Raw genomic sequence first — 6000 nt, 5'->3', positions numbered from 1 at the left:
AAAAAAAAAAAGAGAGAGAGAGGGAAGGGGGGGGGAAAAAAGGACGTTTCTCCACTCCTCCTCGCACAGCCCTATAAAAGTGAGCTGAGCTGTGCCGTGCTTGCAGGGACGGCGGTGCCAGCCTCACCCCGCACAGGTTCCACTACTGCAACCCCTCCTGCTTAATAACAACCATAATGCTGCGACTGCTCAGCACAAACAAGTAAACCCCTCCAACACCGGCGCTGTGCTTTGACTCTGGTGGTCTCTAAAAGCCGGTATAAATCCAGCTCAGCCTGCCTGATCGCACGGCCTCTGCCGTTTTATGTCTTTATTTAAATAGAGAGTCAGACATTCGTACAATTGTCTGATTTAATAAATACGCGGAGGAGAAACGCAGTTATAATGCGTTGCTTTGTTTGAGGAATATTAAAAATAACCTTTAGTTTTAATGAGATTTTTTCCCCCCATCAGTTTGCACAATTTTCCAGATGCAAAATGAGCTTTTGGCTGTAAAATATTTTATCACATTGTCTTACACAATAAAGATTAGATGTTTTCGCTCTCTCTCAACTCCACCGCAATTATTTTTTAGTGTTTGCAAATCATAATATCATTTAAAAACCATATTTTATACCTCATCTAAAATACTTTTATAGCAGCGCGATAGAAAAAAAAACAAAAAAACCCAACCCAACACAACATCTATTTAACTACTCTTTTTAAGTGGCTGTAATATGCTTTGGTATAATTTCCCAGAAAAAGGCATAGCTAAAAAAGCTTAGCTGTTCTTGAAAACAAATCTCCCAAGAAGCATCTTTGCAAAAATCCCCAGAATTTAATTCCCCTGGCTGAAGAGCCCAGAGAGCCTGAATATAAAAATAGTAGCCCTGTCATTTCACATTCATTAAGTGTGAAACTCAGAAATTAATAATGTAAAAATATGCTTTTTAATTAGTCTTACATTCTGCCCAATGTACTTAAATGGGATCAGCAGCTCCCTAATGATTTTTTTCTTAATAAAGTATTAGCCTGTGATGCACTGGGGTTGACAGGTATGATAAACTGGAAAGTACTTTTGGAGGCGTATGAATGATACCAAAATAGTACTCTCCCATTTAAATGTAATTAACATCAGGGAGCAATATTACACAAGGAGAAGCCTGCAAGATTTTTATTTCAGGGTATTTTTTTTTTTTTTTCATTTCTTGTTTTATGAGTAGTTTGATGATTGCAGCAGTGATTTTATAATTTAATTACCTTTGTTGAAAGCTAAGCTTTTGCTAATAGCGGGTCAACAGGATCATAAAGCAGTCCTCAAAAATATTAAAAAGGAGGTAAATCCCCTTAGCTAACCTACACAATAACAACATGAGCACGCGTGCATATGCGATGCATTTTATAGACGTATGTACATAGACACTCTAAGCCTGTTCCCGTGTTATTTGTTTACTGTGCTATTTCAGATCAGTATTTACTCCCTGAAGGGACTTGTTATGCATTAATCAGATGCAAGGAAAAAAAAATCAAGCAGGGAAGTTGCAGAGATGCCCAACCAGGGGCCAGGTTGTGCCATCAAGGGCAGCACCAGCACCCTCAGCAGCGCCAGTCGGGGCCCTCAGCCACCCTTTCCACAACTACTTTGTGCTTTTACATTTCTAAAGCAACCTATTTTACTCTGGGAGATAAAAGATCGCTGTTGACCTGCACTGCTTGTGCAAGAGTATTCCCTGTCTTATTTATATGTCAAATGTCACTTGTGTTTATTTAAGAATTTTTGCTCATACCTCCTTGTCGCGGTGCTCCCCAATGATGTGCTTTCCATACAGTCAACAAGCCAGCAGTGTCCCATCATCCACTGGAGCTTCCTGCTTGGCACAGCACTTTCCCCACCACCCATGGGTGTTTCTACATCCACTTCCACATGGCTCATGCTGAACACCTTGGGTGTTACCCTCCCAGTGGGAGGACACCAAGGTTCTGTAGCACTTGCCTAGCATTTCCTCCAATGCCCGTCTCTGCCAATGAGTGGCCTTCTTTTTTTTTTTCACCCCAGTGTTGAGCTGGAATAAATAGAAAGTTGGAATAAATGAAGAATCAGAAGCGGCAGACTTAACCAGCCCAACCTCTGGCTAGATGCTGACTTGGTAACCTGGAGTGAAAGGGACTTGCCATACCGCTATCAATTTTCGTTTGGTTTATACGAAAATAGCCAATCCAGGGGGAAAGTAATCAACAAAAAATCAGTTCATTTTTTCCATTCTTCCGTTACAAATGCATCCTTCAGGATTGATCCAGGAGACAGCTGTTGAATATCCCAGCTGAACTGGAAGGTCTTATGGTAAATGGGAACATCATCCAGTGGCTTGAGTGGCTGAGAGATGGGATCAAACCCTTCATGCGAGAGCATTGCCCATGTACACAGTGCCATCTCATTATTCCATAGTCCTGGGGCAGCACTGGGGCCACAGGTAGCCAACCAGTGGCAGAACCTCAAGGGAACACACCTGAGTATAGGCAATCCCTGCAGGACATCCGTTTCCCTGCTTTGGTAACTTCCAACATCCTTCAAAAATGTGATCATGAAATGCCATTTCTTCTCTATCTCAGCACTACAAAACTGCCTAACTATTGGCTCTACGTGAGCTCTTTTATAATATTTTTCCAATCACAAACACCACTGCATTGTTCCCCTGGGATTTCCTTGATGGATCTATCTATCTATTTATGCGTTCACGAATCAAATCATTGGAGTGAGGAAAGTTTGTATAATCTATAGCTTTCATAAGATTTCACTGAACTTGTACTTCAGGGTGATTTCCAGGAGTGTGATGTTATGTGCATCCCTCCAGGTGAACACAGAACACCTCTTCTCTTCCCATGGAATTTACTGTGCTGTCAAAAAATGTCCAGCAAGCTCACTCCAAAAGGAAACCTTAAAATACATGTCCAGCTCTGAGACTGGAATGGAAGTTTCAAGAGCAGAGATGTTTTAATGGGAAGCTGGATCAAAAAATAACCATCAGAACTGCCCTCCTGCAAACACACGCTGGACATTTTATTACTGAGATTTTTGGGGCTTTCCTGATAGAGAATAAAAGACAATCAAACTCGCTGGAAAATATTTACATAGGGCCACAGAGTGCAAACCTTAGGAAAGCTGAGCGGTATTTACTCCTAGGTATAGCCCTGGTGCAGACACTGCAGTGCACGGCGCTTGCCTGTCTGGGGATTTGGGGAGAGTTTGTCTGAGTCAGACACGCAGGCAATGGCCCCACACTGGGGCATCATAATGCTTCAATTAATTAATGTCTGTAAACTGTTTGGTGATCTCGGGATGAAAGGAGTTCTAGAAATGCCAGGTATTATTGAAAATTAATTACTCCAGCCTTTCCCCCAAATCTTGCTAAACATATTTCATTTTTTAATCTATCCTGCTGCTTAAATAAAGCTCACAGCTGAATTATTTTCTGTTAAATATCAAAGAAAATAAAAAGGGAGCCATCTGAGCAGCAGATCAAGCTGCTGTGCAAGGCATTTTGGGGCAGACAGGGACACAAGACATGGGTGTGCTGGGGCAGGGTGACCAAGTCAAGGCCAGGCACTTGTGCAGTGCTGGAGGAGCACCAGAAGACCAAGCTGCAGGAGGTGCAGAACTCATTTGGGAGATCGAAGGGCAGCACAAGCTGTTCCAGCCACCGCCGAGTGCTCCTGCTGGCAAATCAATCGCTCTAAATGCTATTCATCATTCAATCAAAGGGAGACAGAACATGTATATTATTTATACAAGTCTAAAATCATTTTGTGTTACTTACTGAAGAGTCACCTTCTGCATCATCGTGAAGAAAAAGGGAGGACTTGGAAGAGATTTCACCAGACCCAGCAGGTATATTCTAGGTAGTTCCAAATGCATGGTCAAAGCAATAAGCTAAACGAATCAAATAAAGCAGAAGCTGTTATAGTATTCAAGGTTGCAGATTTATACGCATGCCCTTTAGTTTATATAATGTACAAATCCATGACCTTGTGCTTGATTGTAAGAGTTAATCCTGTGATCTGTCTCAGATATTATAAGACCATGGTAATGTTGGAGCGTTTTTGTAACACTCCCTTCAGCAGGTCAATCCTTCCACTTCTTCAAGCAGACAAAGCCCAGATCTAGCACAGGTCTCCTAGGGTGTTTAGGGGCAAAAAATGAAGTAATTCTTATCTGCTTAACTCCAGTGGAAAATGTTCTGATCGATTTTAACAATGTAAATAATGATCCTATTGTCTATTTTGCAGACCTGTAGACATTGCAGTCAGCTGTCTTCTCATGGATCGTCCCACCTTTTCTCTTGTTGGAGCCACTTGGGTTTCCTGAGATAAGGAACTTGCTGTATTGACATGGCCTCCACAGCTGCTGCAGCCAGAGCAACCATCAGCACTGTCCTCTCCTTCTCCTTTTCCTTTTGCAACCCCCAGCAAATTGGCAGGAGGGGTGGGTTGTGTCTAAAAATATGTCCTCCATCGTGGCTGAATGGCGGTGGGATCTCCATTGTTCTGAATCTTCTTCCCACCAGTTCTAGAATAGAGGAAATCTTTCTTTACCGTCCTGAGTCAAATCCATAAGTCAAGTCTCACACATGTGTCACACATTCCAATTTTCAGAAGAAAACTACGTTTTACCAAATATTTTTCTGGATGCTTCCAACAGCGAACAGCAGATGGGGCTACAGAAATTGTCACATTAAAAAAAATAATAATAATATAAGAAACAGCATTTCACATTGTGAAAAGCAATTTATTCTACACCATTTCAAAAAATAAATAGGATTCTCCTTTTCTGTTTTAAGACATCAATGAATCTGTCGCATAATGTGCTTTTGTAAACCGATTATCCTTGATAATCTCATTAGCTGAAATTATTTTACTTTTCTAACATGGTAGATTTTTAAATACCTTTTATTTCATATCCCCTTGGGCACGTTGCAGTGAAATTTACTATTAAGCAAAATAATTATCTATTTCAAACCTTAATGCTAAAAAGTAAAAATAAAATAAAATAATTATAAATCTAAGGGCAGATATTAGGACAGAGAAAGTACAAGAAAGCCCACAACCAAGAAAATGAGAGAATTTCCCACGAGCAGGCAAATCTCTTCTCCCTGTTGACAGATGAGTCACTTTTTTACCCTACAAATATTAAGGATGAGGAATATTAAGGTAGGTGAGGCAGAGCTTGGCTCTGGGGTGTGGGAGGACCATGTCGCTCCCAGCTCCCACTCACCAGGCTGCAACCCCTGCTATGTCCCGCACCATCATGAGATGTGAGTTGTTTCCAAAGAAGCTTAAATCTGCGTTTTACGTGTGGAAGTTTGCAGCTGTAATGGGATTACGGTGTCGGCAGAAGGAGGGAAGTTTGCAGCTGTACTGGTTTGGGGGGGGGATAGGAAGCAGCTGTTAAAATAGAGGACTAATGGTGATTAATTCTTATTATGTGTTTGAAGATCGCACAATGAGTTCAGGACCCAAACCTTCCCACAGGGAATAAACTGAAGGAGGAGGATTTAAAAAGAGGGAAAATAGAAGGGGAATTTTAATGTACGTTTGGCCTAAGTGGCCTGGTCTTAAATCACTTGATTAATATTTAAGCGTAATTTAAATCAATGTTATTAAGACAAAAAAAAATATCTAGCTCAGGAAACCTGTAATTAATGGATGTTTATGCAGCCTGGGAGATCACCTGCACTTTTTCAAAAGTGCATATATAGGGTCCAGACAAAATGAAGACCCCATCCCGCATCCCCCTCCATTCACCAGCCATGGTCCTGCACTGAAGCTCCAGCAACAAGAACATCCCAACCTGACCTCAGCTCGATGTGCAGCCCCGGGGGAACCTGCTCTGTTTCCCACATTCAGGGCAATTCACATCAGAGCCAGGTTATTTGCTGCAATATTGTGGCTGAGTCCTACAGCCAGCTTGCAGAGAAATGCAATGTGCTGGGTATTCTGAGGCTTCCCCAGAGCACAGCAGGTAGA

The sequence above is a fragment of the Meleagris gallopavo genome, chromosome 8, assembly GCF_000146605.3.
Source record: "Meleagris gallopavo isolate NT-WF06-2002-E0010 breed Aviagen turkey brand Nicholas breeding stock chromosome 8, Turkey_5.1, whole genome shotgun sequence".
Classification (NCBI taxonomy): domain Eukaryota; kingdom Metazoa; phylum Chordata; class Aves; order Galliformes; family Phasianidae; genus Meleagris; species Meleagris gallopavo.
The sequence above is the reverse complement of the archived record's forward strand: the minus strand, read 5'-3'. Positions refer to the sequence as shown.